A 17,498-nucleotide genomic window follows, 5' to 3' on the forward strand; every position below is an offset into this window, starting at 1 on the left:
AGCCTTCACACCTGTCATTGTTGTAAGACGAACGATACTGGAGTTCTATAATAGTTCATTTCGCAGTACAGACCCCTAAAACTTAAATGGGTCACTTAGCTAATCTGAATGTGTTACATCCTGTCTGTATCCCTACATTAGCAATCCCAAGCCAGAACGATGTTTTCAACATTATAAGTGGGGAAAAATGTTGAATCCTTTCACTAAGACAGACGCTGTCTGTTATGCTAAGAGCAATGTAGACCAGTGTTCTTGAAACTTATTTCTGTGTTTCGCAGAACTAGGAAAATTTCTTAGAGGACTGGCTAAGACGGAAAGAAAAGCGAATGCAGTTACCACTTTACCTACTACATCCAATGGTATAACTTTTTCATGGCGTATTTTTGATATCATCATTACTTTTCTCCTGGTTTCCTTCCATACATTTTAGTCTTCTTTCTCGACAGAAAATAACAATACTGTCGCGTCTTTTGGTCGTACCAACTGCTAAAGAAAGATGTGAAATAAACGTCGTGCCGTGCCGTAATCGATCTGTGTGAAAGCTCTCATACTCTTTCACGTGCCACTAAAAAAATTTGGTCGTACGACTCCAGAATCGATGTATGCTGTATCAGCAAAAAAGAGAAACACAATATTAGAAAATATTGTTGGTGTGGTCGTGGTCACCAAGAGAAAAGTTGTTGATTGACTGGCACGAAAATTTCGTGGATTGGAACCGGTCCATGGATGACAGTTTGAAGAATGTTGGTCTAGTCTAGACAAAGCATTTTTTTTCGTTTGTCCAACAGAGTTGTTACTGAAGAGTGGAATCTCTTCTAAATTCGTTTGTATACTTCTAAAAAAATAAAAAAAGCCTCTCTGGTCATTTTTGTTGACATATCCTTAGTGGAAAATATGGAGAACAGCTTTACATTTCTTGCATCATGCATGCAAAAAAAAAGACTGTTATCTGATGTATACATAAAAGTTAATCTACAGTAACATTTGACAGTGATATGTTAATCGTGAAATCAAAAGGTGACGAAAGCACATAACTACTTTTAGTTTACACATACTTCACCTATAATCTCCTCTTCAATGTATTTACAGAAATATTTACTACTTTTTCGGATATCCTGATTTGCAGTTTTACAACTGCAGAATTTCTTTGCAGGATCTGTTATGTTAGGAGATTTCATTTGAAGCTGAAAACAAACACACAAAATTTTCCTAGTATATGCATAGTTGATTAAAACGAATTTGGCAAAAATATCACATTTACCCTGTGAACAAAAGCCCTTTCAATTATCAGTTTATGGAAGTACAAAGTTTTTTCTGCTTCCTAGTCTATTATTTTATTAGTACACATTTTTACTAGGATATTATTATTTCAGAATGTCTGATGGGCTTCAAAGGCTGTCTGACTGTCAGTACAAAAGGAGAAGGTTGGAAAGGCAATATACAGAAACAAACAGTTATTTACAAGGTAGCTCAGGTGGACCCAAAACAACGGAATGTGAAGCTCAAGCATCGAATCCGGATGGAGAGAAAGGCAATGAAGATATATTACTTCATGATAGTGGTGGTGATCAACTAAAGAAGCGTATTTCCAAACCAACTGACAACTCTTTGTCACCTAATGAAAGTAATTCACTGTCCTTGAGGTCGGATCCTGCATCATGGCCTAGAGATTTAGGAAATGCAGAGAGACGTTTTTGGTGACACTTGGTCCACCTAAACCTTAGTATGATTATAGATTTCCGTATGATGTCACTGGTAGTAAATTTAGTTCAGAGTATTATATTCTTCTTTTAAGGAATGGGGAGCAAGTCACAAGAGACAGGTTAGTTTATTCTATTACAAAAAACTGCATGTATTGTTTCTGTTGCAAGCTTTTCGGCTGCATGTCTAGTTTTCTTTCAAAAGACCGTTTTATGACTTGGAAGCACATCACTGTGGTTAGAATTCAGTCCAAAGTTAAAAATCAATCAAACTGTAAACTCAGCTGCTTAAAGAGTCAATAAGGCAGAAATAAATCACTGGTACCAAGTGCTGCTACGCATAGTATGAATCATTAAAATGCTTGGTAAAATTTCTTTAGCTATTCAAGGCACAAGCGACAAGCCCTTTCAGTACAACAACGGAATTTTTTAAGAAATTGTTAGGTTACTGTCTGAATTTTTTCCTGTGATGGAGGAACACATTCGGAGAGTACTTAGCTAGGAGGAAAACAAAGCTTGGAAAAATATACAAAATGAAATGATAAACCACCTTCATCATACTATTAAATCTCACATTACTGATAACATTAAAACGACCAAATACTATTCAGTAATTTTGGATTTCCCTTCAGATGTAAGGTGGATCAAATGACTCATACAATCAGGTATGTTTCGATTATCAAAGCCTATTCTGATGAGTTGGTGAAAATTAATGAAAACTTTTTAGGCTTTCTTCCGTTGGAAGATCTATGGGTGAAGAACTTTCAGAAATTTTAATTGAAGAGCTTCTTGAACTGAGATTAGATGTACAGGATATCAGAGGACGAGGGTATGACAATGGAGCTAGTAAGTGGGGTGGTTAAGCAGGAGTGCAAACTAGGATTGTTGTTGTTGTTGTCTTCAGTCCTGAGACTGGTTTGATGCAGCCCTCCATGCTACTCTATCCTGTGCAAGCTGCTTCATCTCCCAGTACCTACTGCAACCTACATCCTTCTGAATCTGCTTAGTGTACTTATCTCTCGGTCTCCCTCTACGACTTTTACCCTCCACGCTGCCCTCCAACGCTAAATTTGTGAGCCCTTGATGCCTCAAAACATGTCCTACCAACCGATCCCTTCTTCTAGTCAAGTTGTGCCACAAACTTCTCTTCTCCCCAATCCTATTCAATACCTCCTCATTAGTTACGTGATCTATCCACCTTATCTTCAGTATTCTTCTGTAGCACCACATTTCGAAAGCTTCTATTCTCTTCTTGTCCAAACTAGTTATTGTCCATGTTTCACTTCCATACATGGCTACACTCCAAACAAATACTTTCAGAAACGACTTCCTGATACATAAATCTATATTCGATGTTAACAAATTTCTCTTCTTCAGAAACGCTTTCCTTGCCATTGCTAGTCTACATTTTATATCCTCTCTACTTCGACCATCATCAGTTATCTTACTTCCTAAATAGCAAAACTCCTTTACTACTTGAAGTGTCTCATTTCCTAATCTAATTCCCTCAGCATCACCTGATTTAATTTGACTACATTCCATTATCCTCGTTTTGCTTTTGTTGATGTTCATCTTATATCCTCCTTTCAAGACACTGTCCATTCCGTTCAACTGCTCTTCCAAGTCCTTTGCCGTCTCTGACAGAATTACAATGTCATCGGCGAACCTCAAAGTTTTTACTTCGTCTCCATGAATTTTAATACCTACTCCAAATTTTTCTTTTGTTTCCTTTACTGCTTGCTCAATATACAGATTGAATAACATCGGGGAGAGGCTACAACCCTGTCTCACTCCTTTCCCAACCACTGCTTCCCTTTCATGCCCCTCGACTTTTATGACTGCCATCTGGTTTCTGTACAAATTGTAAATAGCCTTTCGCTCCCTGTATTTTACCCCTGCCACCTTTAGAATTTGAAAAAGAGTATTCCAGTCAACATTGTCAAAAGCTTTCTCTAAGTCTACAAATGCTAGAAACGTAGGTTTGCCTTTCCTTAATCTTTCTTCTAAGATAAGTCGTAAGGTCAGTATTGCCTCACGTGTTCCAACATTTCGACGGAATCCAAACTGATCCTCCCTGAGGTCCGCATCTACCAGTTTTTCCATTCGTCTGTAAAGAATTCGCGTTAGTATTTTACAGCTGTGACTTGTTAAACTGATAGTTCGGTAATTTTCACATGTGTCAGCACCTACTTTCTTTGGAATTGGAATTATTATATTCTTCTTGAAGTCTGAGGGTATTTCGCCTGTCTCATACATCTTGCTCACCAGCTGGTAGAGTTTTGTCATGACTGGCTCTCCCAAGGCCGTCAGTAGTTCTAATGGAATGTTGTCTACTCCGGGGGCCTTGTTTCGACTCAGGTCTTTCAGTGCTCTGTCAAACTCTTCACGCAGTATCGTATCTCCCATTTCGTCTTCATCTACATCCTCTTCCATTTCCATAATATTGTCCTCAAGTACATCACCCTTGTATAAACCTTCTATATACTCCTTCCACCTTTCTGCCTTCCCTTCTTTGCTTAGAACTGGGTTGCCATCTGAGCTCTTGATATTCATACACGTGGTTCTCTTCTCTCCAAAGGTCTCTTTAATTTTCCTGTAGGCAGTATCTATCTTACCCCTAGTGAGATAAGCTTCTACATCATTACATTTGTCCTCTAGCCATCCCTGTTTAGCCATTTTGCACTTCCTGTCGATCTCATTTTTGAGACGTCTGTATTCCTTTTTGCCTGCTTCATTTACTGCATTTTTATATTTTCTCCTTTCATCAATTAAATTCAATATTTCTTCTGTTACCCAAGGATTTCTAGCAGCCCTCGTCTTTTTACCTACTTTATCCTCTGCTGCCTTCACTACTTCATCCCTCAGAGCTACCCATTCTTCTTCTACGGTATTTCTTTCCCCTATTCCTGTCAATTGACCCCTTATGCTCTCCCTGAAACTCTGTACAACCTCTGGTTCTTTCAGTTTATCCAGGTCCCATCTCCTTAATTTCCCACATTTTTGCAGTTTCTTCAGTTTTAATCTACAGGTCATAACCAATAGATTGTGGTCCGAGTCCACATCTGCCCTGGAAATGTCTTACAACTTAAAACCTGGTTCCTAAATCTCTGTCTTACCATTATATAATCTATTTGATACCTTTTAGTATCTCCAGGGTTCTTCCACGTATACAACCTTCTTTCATGATTCTTAAACCAAGTGTTAGCTATGATTAAGTTGTGCTCTGTGCAAAATTCTACTAGGCGGCTTCCTCTTTCATTTCTTAGCCCCAATCCATATTCACCTACTATGTTTCCTTCTCTCCCTTTTCCTACTGCCGAATTCCAGTCACCCATTACTATTAAATTTTCGTCTCCCTTCACTATCTGAACAATTTCTTTTATTTCATCATACATTTCTACAATTTCTTCATCATCTGCAGAGCTAGTTGGCATATAAACTTGTACTACTGTAGTAGGTGTGGGCTTCGTATCTATCTTGGCCACAATAATGCGTTCACTATGCTGTTTGTAGTAGCTTACCCGTATTCCTATTTTCCTATTCATTATTAAACCTACTCCTGCATTACCCCTATTTGATTTTGTGTTTATAACCCTGTAGTCACCTGACCAGAAGTCTTGTTCCTCCTGCCACCGAACTTCACTAATTCCCACTATATCTAACTTTAACCTATCCATTTCCCTTTTTAAATTTTCTAACCTACCTGCCCGATTAAGGGATCTGACATTCCACGCTCCGATCCGTAGAACGCCAGTTTTCTTTCTCCTGATAACGACATCCTCCTGAGTAGTCCCCGCCCGGAGATCCGAATGGGGGACTATTTTACCTCCGGAATATTTTACCCAAGAGGATGCCATCATCATTTAATCATACAGTAAAGCTGCATGTCCTCGGGAAAAATTACGGCTGTAGTTTCCCCTTGCTTTCAGCCGTTCGCAGTACCAGCACAGCAAGGCCGTTTTGGTTAATGTTGCAAGGCCAGATCAGTCAATCATCCAGACTGTTGCCCCTGCAACTACTTAAAAGGCTGCTGCCCCTCTTCAGGAACCACACGTTTGTCTGGCCTCTCAACAAATACCCCTCCGTTGTATTTGCACCTACGATACGGCCATCTGTATCGCTGAGGCACGCAAGCCTCCCCACCAACGGCAAGGTCCATGGTTCATGGGGGGGGGGGGGGGGGAAACTAGGATTAGGAACTTAAATCCAAGAGCATTCAACGTACCTTGTGCGAACCACTTGCACGACCTAGTGGTTAATGATACGCGAAAGGCATCCTTGGGAGGTGACAGTTCCTTTAATATTGTCCAGAAAATGTATTTATTTTTTTCGGCATCTACTTTTCGCTGGACGAATCTTCTGAAACATGTTCAAGAATTAACTTTGAATCATTTAAGTGATACTAGATGAGATAGTAGAATGTAGGCTATATAGCCTCTAATATTTCAGATTGAAAATGTGTACGACACTTTGTTAAGCATTTTTGAACATCATAATACTGATACTTCACTAAGCGAAGAAGCTTCAGGTTTATTAACTTGTAATAAACAGTTTAAGTTCTTAAGTTCATTATGAGTATTAGCGAAGCTTCTCCGGTAATCTACAGATGGCAGGGAGGTGTGTGTGTGTGTGTGTGCGTGTGTGCAGGAGCACCCTTAGAGATGGATTGCTGCCCCTCCCCCACCGCAGAAACCTCGCACTGAGATTCCTACATGCAGAAGCAAATAACTACACAGACTACATCGCTAATGAATTATTCAATTTCCACTATTTTCGCTCCTTCTGTAAATTTCCGGCTTTCTGATCAAGTGAATTAAACCATAAGTTGCTCTCAAGCTATTGACGAGCGATTTTGGCAGCCCCTAACCGCAGAGTCTCGTTCTACATGGTAGCAGCCCGATCGCGTACTTTTCTTTTCATTGAATTCAACGTCCTCATCGTCTAAATAAGAAACCATTCTGCAAATCCTGTTTTTAAACGCTCGTGCTGTAATTACGTCATTGAACTGGCAGGGGGTAGAACATTATCTATTATAGACTCAAGGCTCATAACTATTTGGTGTTATCAATTCAGGTTTGGTGAGTAAGGTCTGTTATGCATGTGTTTGATGCATGCACAAACGATACTATACACTGCAGTCAGCGACTATGTACCAGCTCCTATATCTTCACAAACGTGTTCCTGTTAGTGAAGACAAGACTCTTAATCTGCATTATCGCTGCAGTTTTTTTAACTACAAAGTGATCCCAGTTGTATAATAAAGCTACAGGACATAAATTAACCCCTCAGGACCTATTCCAGTAGACCAGACACCCCCACTCTACGAACCTAACTCCACGGACCGGCTGTCCATGACTCTGTCTCTCGTCAACAACCACACAGCTCTAGCAATTTTCCGTATTGTTTTTATTTCGGCTCTAAACTAACAGTCTCTCTCCTTGGAGAGTTTTTCGAATATCTGGAGCGCCAGAGGTCCTTATGATCACTATTTTATTATCTCCCTAGACTTGCACTGTAGCTCAACCTTCCAATTTCTGTGTCAATATTCTTTCATAACTCTGAATTTATAATTCATATTTCAATATGTGAGGTAGTCTGGGATGCATTGTGGATAATCAACTGTCATTCTGTTTATGTATTTAATACATAGTAGTTCATTAGAACTACTTTTTGGCTATTACTTCTGAATGTGACGTGTCAATAATCCGTTCAGTTGTGTTGTTCTGTAGAAGCAGTAATAATCATGATAACGCGATGAATGAGCTAATTTCAACTCTCAGATTGGTGATTCAATGAGGAGGTGGTTGTTTAAACACCTGTGTGAACATTGCTCATTCATACACACCTACAGAGCATCTATACGTATTTTCATACAACAACATCCGAAGACGATTAATTTATTCATTCAACACGATCCTGGAGCATGCTTCAGCTTCAGGAATGTAGTGGAAAATGAATTAGGACTATCTCTTATTGGAATATGGTTAAACCACCATTGCTTTTTCCCTGAGAACGTCATAGTGTTAACCTTACGACATTACTAGCAACAACTAAATTAGAAATGTTTTGATAATGCCACTCCTCTGTAAGGATACTTATTTGACTTTGATTGCGCAATGGAAAGGTATCGGACTATTTTTGTTTCTCTACGGATTTCCACAGAAAGGAAGCAGTAGCAGAACAAATGGGAATCGAACCAACGTTTCTTAGTAATCAAGTAAACTGTAATAACTTTAAAGGAAAGGGTCATCAGCCCAATTAGGCCAAATTGTACCAAGTATTAGCACGGTTAATAAAGAAAGTTAACAATTGGGATTTACAAGATATGAAATACTTTTTTTGCTGATAAGATACAAGAGAGTAATGTAATGTAAAAAATAATTCGATTTTTGCGTAGTGAAGGTGTGAAACCTACTGAAATTCTAATAGCTCTGACCACAATGGGACTTAACATCTCAGATCATCAGTTTCCTAGAACTTAGAACTACTTAAACCTAACTAACCTAAGGACATCACGCACATCTATGCCCGAGGCAGGATTCGAAGCTGCGACTGTAGCGGGCGCATGGTTCCAGACTGTAGCGCCTAGAACCGCTCGGCCCCTCCGGCCGACGAAAGGAGGTTCAGTACGGTGATGCATGTTTGTTACAGCAGCAAGTCTACGAATGGATTAGGAAGTTCGCAAATGGTGTGACTTCAGGGAAGATGCCCTCATCCAGGTCAGGCACTAAGAGTTGGGACTCCACAGAACATTGCAGCAGTTGAAGCCATAGTGAAGGAAAACCGCCGAGTGATACTGAATGACACTGCAGAAAGTTTACAGATTAGTCATAGGTCAGCACACCACATTGTGCATGATGGGCTCAAGTTTCACAAAGTGTCTGCTAGATGGGTGACATGGCAGCTGGCTCCTGAAATGAGAGAACGACGTGTCAATGCCCGTGAAGAACTTCGGCGCTTTGAACAAGAAGGTGATGTCTTCATCTAGATCTACACCTACAAGACTACTCTGCAATTCACATTTAAGTGCTTGGCAGAGGGTTCATCGAACCACAATCATACTATCTCTCTAGCATTCCACTCACGAACAGCGCGCGGGAAAAACGAACACCTAAACCTTTCTGTCCGAGCTCTGATTTCTCTTATTTTATTTTGATGATGTTTGCTACCTATTTAGGTTGGACTCAGCAAAATATTTTCGCATTCAGAAGAGAAAGGTAGTGACTGAAATTTCGTAAATAGATCTCGCCGCGACGAAAAACGTCTTTGCTTTAATGACTTCCATCCTAACTCGTGTGTCATACCTGCCACACTCTCTCCCCTATATCGTGATAATACAAAACGAGCGACCCTTTTTTGCACCCTTTCGATGTCCTCCATCAATCCCACCTGGTAAGGATCCCACATCGCGCAGCAATATTCTAACAGAGGACGAACGAGTGTAATGTAAGCTGTATCTGTTTCCTTGCAAGAATTGTTACTGAGGACGAAACCTGGGTTCACTTCCACCAACCGGAAACGAAGATATCGAGCAAGGAATGGCGCCATTACTCATCACCAAAACCAAAGAAGTTTCGAACAGAACCATCAGCAGGGAAGGTTATACTGACTCTGTTTTGGGTCGGAAAAGACGTCATTTTGGAGCATTACATGCCTATAGGGACCACTGTCACCAGTACATCATACACAGATCTCCTAAAAAATCATCTGCGGCCTGCAATCAAATCAAAGCGACGTGGATTGCGGTTAGCAAGTGTCCTTTTGCAATATGACAATGCAAGGCCCCACACTGCCCATACAACAGTTGCAACAATCACAGACCTTTTCATTTTGAGTGTCTTCCTCATCCACCATGCTTACCAGAGCTTGCTCTAAGTGATTTCCAAATGTTTGGATCACTCAAAGACGCAATGGGAGGAAAGAAGTTCCGTTCTGATGAACGGGTACGCCACGCTGTACATGAGTGGTTGCTCGGAAAAGTAAAAGAATTTTTTGTCTAAAGGAATTTATGCAGTTTGTAAGAGCTGGAGGATTAGCATTGAGCGTGGGGGAGATTATGTTTAAAAGTGATACAGCTTTGTACCACTTCTGCACAATAAATAATATTTGAAAAAATATTTAAGGTTTTCACCCTCGTATTTGCTTACTATGGTACACACAAGGTATAAGAATGAAAGCTGTACCTCTTGAGTATAGTTATAATATGTGGTCGGTAGTGACTGGATGCATTGGAGTACAATGCTATACTATACCGTCTGATTAATGTGCTGTTCTATCTCATACATAAGAATAATACTCACAAAGGACTGTCTCCCTCCATCCAATGGACACCTCACACACAAAATAGAGGGATTAAGATGATTATGTGTCGTAATCGTGTATCTTCAAGAGTCTTCTTATAAATACTGGTAATACAGATTCTGTCGAAGATGTTAGGCTCTTTGGCAGAAGGAATTTAAATGTGGCTACACCCCTATCAGAACCGTTTTGCGAAGATTATTTCACTATTTGCAGGGCAGTAACACGCCGAAAATGATGTACAAGTGGTTGAAATCGAGCCTTCGGGATTGGTAATATACATGCAAAGTCTCTGTGTGTATGTATGTATGTAGAGGTGTCAGTGGTGGAGTGTTAAGATCGAATGTATAACTTGATAACATTCATCTACAAACGACACTGTCGGCGAGAAACACTCTGTAGCTAGGATGAAGGGAAACTCATGCAGTGCAGGTTGCTAAATGCAGTCGGCACACTGTCAACTTCGAATAACTTCAAGAATGAGATACTCACTCTGCAGCGGAGTGTGTGCTGATATGAAACTTCCTGGCAGATTAAAACTTTGTGCCGGATCGGGACTCGAACTCGGGACTTTGCCTTTCGCGGGCAAGTGTTCTACTATCTGAGCTACCCAAGCACGACTCAAGCCCCGTCCTAACAGATTTACTTCTACCAGTAGCTTGTCTCCTACTTTCCCCGACTTCGAGTTTCGGTCCGGCACACAGTTTTAATCTGCCAGGAAGTTTCGAATAACTTATTACTAGGATAAGAAAATACCTGAAATGTCCAGATTGTAGATGTCTTGGCAGGATTATGGGTATGTATCAGAGTTGAAGGTATATACAGAAGTAGAGAAACTCATCTGGTAACCAATAAGAGCATATACTTATGGAAAAAAAATCTGAGCAGCAACAGGAATGTTAATTCCCTGTTGCAGATCCCTACGCGATGGAGTGGAAGCCAAATCAACATTTAGAACTGTTTGCAGACATTGAGTTTTCATCAGGTGCAGCACTACAGGGGTCTGAAGGTCTGCAGAAAAGCGCTCTGGTGCGTCGGAGTTTTATGCGGACTGTTTCCACACTTCAAGTATCCAATATATCCATCATCCACAGCACTCATTGAGCCTCACCTAGCTACGAAACGAAACCTAGCAAAATTAAGGTAAAAACAGGACAGATGACGCTGGAGGACAGACGCCGCACTTCCAAGAAATTCGTCAGAAGACATTGTTGTGCGCGCGACGCTCATTGTTGTTGTAACCGCTGGTGAGATCAGTTTACTCCCAAGTTTTTGTGCTTCAGGAGCGGAAAATAGAGGAGAAATTTAAGAAAATAGCGTTTCGAGACAAAGGTAAGGCAAGGAAATTTTTCACAGTCCCTCTTTAACAGTATGTACTATTAGATACGCCCGTAGTAGTTTATAACTTGTACTTAGATTGTGCCGTAGAAACATTGTATGTTATGTTGGTCTAGTAATGGCTTCTTCCGATAACAACTCTGGTGAAAATTGGGGTGTGGCATCTGTCCCTACGAAAACATACACATGACCCATCATTACTGTGGGACAGATGCCGCAATACTTGCATTGCTAACAGGAGTCCATAAGTTTTTGTTTTATAGAAAAATGCTGAGAAAACGCATTAGGACAACAGACAGGGGAAAATGGACTGCAGAAGATCTATTAGAGGCAGTGATACTAGTCGAAGGGGAAGGTTATGCTAAAAGGAAAGCAGCTTGAATCAAAAATATACCACAACGAACATTAAGGAGAAGACTTGCTACGCACAATTTCAAGAAAGCAGGGTGTGGACCATCATCATACTTGGGTGAAGATGGAGAAAGGAAATTAGTTGTCCATATAAGTTTATACAAATTGAGTGTGAATACATCAAATTAGAGAAAAATACTATGAAATGCAGGGAATTGAGGTGGGTTGAGGGTAACTGGACACACAAGGTAGAGAAAAGCTTAAAAATTATTCTCTACCTGCATTCGTCTTTAATTCCCTTTCCCCCCCTCCCACGCCCGGTAAACTATGTGGAAGTTCGTAACACGTCCTTCAACAAAGATGATGTAAGTATTACACAAAAGCGCTATATTAAAGCAGGCGAAACATGTCTTCCAATCCTGGACGGTGTTCCCACACATGCAGTCGAACATAAAAATATAAATATCGTGTAACTAGGGCCTCCTGTCAGGTAGACCGTTCGCCGGGTGCAAGTCTTTCGATTTGACGCCACTTCGGCGACTTGCGCGTCGATGGGGATGAAGTGATGATGATTAGGACCACACAACACCCAGTTCCTGAGCAGAGAAAATCTCCGACTCAGTTGGGAACCCAACCGAGTCCCTTAGGACTGACATTCTGGCGCGCTGAGCACTTAGCCACCGGGGTGAACAGTTGAACATAGTGTTGACTCTCACAAGCAATGTTATTCCACAAGCATTACATGAAAGAATGAATGTATTGAACAGGCGTAAGCCATTCTCTAGCTTGTTCTGTAGGAGAGTGGACTGATGGTACATATATTTGCCTTAATAGTGTGAGGAGCAGGTACTCTAGAGATGTGGTGTTAGGGCGCAATTGACATGTCATATATGGAGGTTGATGTTCTTGGGGACAATATTATGGAAATGGAAGAGGAGGTAGATGAAGATGAAATGGGAGATATGATACTGCATGAAGAGTTTCACAGAGCACAGAAAGACCTAAGTCGAAACAACACCCCTGGAGTAGACAACATTCCATTAGAACTACTGACAGCCTTGGGAGAGCCAGGCCTAACAAAACTCTACCATCTGGTGAGCAAGATGTATGAGATAGGCGAAATTTCCTCAGACTTCAAGAAGAATATAGTAATTTCGATCCCAAAGAAAGCAGGTGTTGACAGTTGAGAAAATTACCGAACTATCAGTTTCATAAGTCACAGCTGCAAAATAGTAACGTGAATTCTTTACAGACAAATGGAAACACTGGTAGAAGCCGACCTCGGCGAAGACGAATTTGGATTCCGCAGAAATGTTGGAACACAGGAGGCAATACTGACCCTACGACTTATCTTAGAAGAAAGATTAAGGAAAGGCAAACCTACGTTTCTAGCATTTGTAGACTTAGAGAAAGCTTTTGACAATGTTGAATGGAATAATTTCTTTCAAATTCTGAAGGTGGCAGGGGTAAAATACAGGAAGCAAAAGGCTATTTACAATTTGTACAGAAACCAGATGGCAGTTATAAGAGTCGAGGGACATGAAAGGGAAGCAACAGTTGGGAAGGGAGTGAGACAGGGTTGTAACCTCTCCCCGATGCTATTCAATCTGTATAGTGTGCAAAGGCTAAAAGAAACAAAAGAAAAGTTCGGAGTAGGTATTGGAATCCATGGAGAAGAAATAGAAAGTTTGAGGTTCGCCGATGACATTGTAAGATCAGTTGAACTTGAAAGATCAGTTGAATGGAATGGACAGTGTCTTGAAAGGAGGGTATAACATAAACATCAACAAAAGCAAAACGAGGATAATGGAATGTAGTCCAATTAAATTGGGTGATGCTGAGGGAATTAGATTAGGAAATGAGACACTTCAAGTAGTAAAGGAGTTTTGCTATTTACGGAGCAAAATAACTGATGATGATCGAGGTAGAGAGGATTAAAAATGTAGGCTGGCAATGGCAAGGAAAGCGTTTCTGAGGAAGAGAAATTTGTTAACATCAAGTATTGATTTAAGTGTTAGGAAGTCGTTTCTGAAAGTATTTGTATGGAGTGTAGCCATGTATGGAAATGAAACATGGACGATAAATAGTTTAGACAAGAAGAGAATAGAAGCGTTCGAAATATGGTGCTACAGAACAATGCTGAAGATTAGATGGGTACATCACATAATTAATGAGGAGGTATTGAACAGAATTGAGGAGGAGTTTGTGGCACAGCTTGACTAGAAGAAGTGATCCGTTGGTAGGACATGTTCTGAGGCATCAAGGGATCACCAGTTTGGTACTGGAGGGCAGCGTGGAGGGTAAAAGTCATAGATGGAGACCAAGAGATGAATACACTAAGCAGATTCAGAAGGATGTAGGCTGCAATAGGTACTGGGAGATGAAGAGGCTTGCACAGGATAGAGTAGCATGGAGAGCTGCATTAAACCAGTGTCAGGACTGAAGACCACAACAACAACATCCTACACATGAGTAAAACTACCTAATATCAGAACATCTACGTTCAGACTTCTACGTTCGAGAGGGACGCTACTAGGACTGTGTTGATGCTACTGTAAATCGCAATAACACTGTTACGTCTCTTTTGGCTACTAATCATAATATTTACTTCCTCATAAGATGTTGCTGTTTCTCCGTGTGCAATTTCGTGGAGCAGGACATGGATGGTAACTCAGTGTATCAACTAACAAACCTCGCTATTTGGTATCCGCCCCCAAAAACAACCCAACAACCAACTAACAAAATTATTCATGTCGTTTTTCCTCACTCTGTTCCCTAATGAGGCATAGCCACATCAGCCAAAATCGCTACTACTACAAATAAACGCTACTGACACGGGAAATCTGTTCAGGATACGCACGTTTCCGACTTAAAAGACGTATAACATCCGTCAATTTCCTAACAGACAGAACAGCAACCACCCGACTTGATTGGTTTATAAGCAGTTCGAGCGGCGGCTGTACATCGACGATACCTTCATGATAAGGAACAGTTCAGTTACTTCCCAGGACACCACAATAGTTTCCATACCAACATAAAATTCACGACGCAGGCAAAACAAGGACCGACATCTATCCTTTCTAGATGTGCCAGTTACAGGAAAAGGGGAGGAACCTAGTTCACACAGCGAACAACAGACGCAAGGAACTATACATGCATAAGCCGTCAAATCATCAAAAAGAGAAATGATCAGCACACTCAAGACGAATATATGAGATGCAACACCTACAGAGTTTTCTGATGGGCAATCGGTACTCCACTCACTGTTCGAGAAGCGCCTCGTCAGAGGAGGAAAATGTTGGATATAGCCTTTCTACAATATATCCCTGCCGTGATCAACGGCAATCCTGGGTAGTGGACGGTAGTTCAAAGTCTGCCCCATTCCTGTTCTGCCCACAACTGTGTGTTAAGTGTCCTCCGCCTGTAGGGTAGGAAACCTCTCTCAGTTGTGCAGGCTCTGTGTAACATTAAAAAAAAAATTCCAACATGACGGGTGTCTTACGAAATATAGTAGGAGTGAAGAGTGGAGTTTGCTGCATCAGTGTTATTGGTCGTGATAGCACTGTCTTGTACAAACTGAGAGGGGGAATTAGGATCATACGTGTCTGTCGTCAATAAAAAGTGATGGAGAGCTTACATTTTTGGACATGTACTTAACGATAATGCGTAGTGAAGTATCTAACATGTCAGAATGCAGTGTAGGACTTGTGAAAATAGGCTGGCACACTGCTTGTGAGCACTTCACGATGTGCTGAAATAGATAAATAGCTTAACCACATGGGGATAGAAAGCTGTCTAGTTTACTTTGGTGCAGACGTGTTTGTCCGAGAATTAATCCAAATGAACGTGCTGCAAAGTTATCTATCAAGTTTCATACTCCAGTATACAGCAATGATGCCGTAGTCAGTAAATTCGTATGATCTGGGTGTTAAGTCTACGATAGTTATGCATGCAAACATACGTTGGAAATGAGTACCATTAGGCTCGAATGTCTTTACACAAACTCATCTGACTTGGCTATCCAAATATAACATGCTACTGTGTTCGCTGGATTTAAAAAACACTATGGAAGTATCAAAACTACGAAAAAAGGACGTCCACTCCCAGTTGTTCAGTCTGTGGGGTTTGATAAGTAGCAGTCTGTCCTCGATTCTGATTTATTGGAGGACATGTATGTTAAATCATTTCGATGAAGTGACGAAGTCGAGAAACCTTGTGGGGGTAAGATGTCTGGGGCTGATGTGATGTTTTCGTAGAAGTTAGGTTGACCCTCCAAAGTTACTCTTTCTACTACAGGTGTGGCAGTTCAACCTGCTTTGGTATACGCTGACTATTTGGTGGAATGTACATAACATAAATAAAAGCTGCGAGGGAGTTTCAATTCTAATTGCACCCTTTATTCCTCGACAGATATGTGATGTAGTGGGAGGGTTTTGTTACTGGGAAATGTGAAACGATACTCAGCCGTTGTGAGTTTTTACATACCACAATTTTTCAGACGCTGTACAACTGCAAATGATAATCGGAAATGGTATGCTGTTAGAATGTAAAATTACTGTGTTTAGTGTTCCGACATGGGCAAAGAAAATGACGTGGGTGGGACTATGTCTGGTCTTAAGAGAAAAATTGGCTTTTTAATAGAATGGCACTTATCAGAGGTAAGTTGGAGTTAAATAAACTGCTCTAATTAGTTTGAAACGTCCCCTTTGAAAAAATTATACATGACTGTGCTTAAACTGACACACAATATTCTTTTTGCGCAACGCAGTCTGACTTTCTATAATCCCTACAAAAGAATGGCCCTGACTAAATTAACCTATACGTTTCACAAATCACTTACCTCACAAAAATGATCGTTACTCGAACTACTGCAATAAAGAGAGCGCCACTACTGCCAGCTAAATAAAAGATTCAAACTACTGAGCAAACCCACAAGCAGAAAAAATAATACACTAAAGACAACAATGCAGATAAGGGAAATGTCTATTCACATCTTAATGTCTATGTAATTAAAGTGGTGACCCACAAGTTATTCTACGAGAAATATTACCAAGTAGTGGAAAAGAAAATTATGTATGCAAGTGCTGTGAAGGGGAAATGTCTTCTCGTGCTTCTTCGTTTTTTTTTTTCATTGAAGTAGATCATAAAGTTATTATTTACTGGATCTGTAGGCATAAAATATCTATATTAGTACATCCATTAAATTTTATCGCAACCAATGCTGCAGTGCAGCTAGAAACTAGATATTAAACAAAATAGGCAAAGCAAGGAGTGAAACGTCATTCACTAGCCATATGGCATTTCATAATGCAGTAAACAATCTTTCAACTAGCAAGACAATAGACGTGAAATGTTTCTCATGATTTCATTTAAGTAAATATCATAAATTAAGAGCTCCACAGTGTAATCATTTGTTTTCAAGTTTGGGCGTGTCGTATTTGCGATGATTTCTACAAAGAAATGTCAATAGCGAGGGCAATGGCCTCTTTTTTTTTCCACCGGTGCCTCTGAAAGGCACACACTAATGGCTTTTTTCCAGGCGACTGTTGCACAGCTGGGTGCTTACAGTGACCTACCTTCCTTACCGAAATATTTACGACACCAGTTTGCACTACAGTGACAGTCCCATGTAAAAAATTTCACAGGTCGAGAATTTGTGTTGCAAATGTGTAGAAACAAAATCCTATGAATATAACAGTGTGCAAAGAATTTTCGCTTGCATTGTGATACATTCACGCATTTACACACATTACATAACTCTTCAAGTACGATTCTCAGCTTATTGATCATGAACATACCTCAACAGCATAA

This window comes from Schistocerca gregaria, chromosome X (genome assembly GCF_023897955.1).
Source record: "Schistocerca gregaria isolate iqSchGreg1 chromosome X, iqSchGreg1.2, whole genome shotgun sequence".
NCBI classification, from domain to species: Eukaryota; Metazoa; Arthropoda; class Insecta; order Orthoptera; family Acrididae; genus Schistocerca; species Schistocerca gregaria.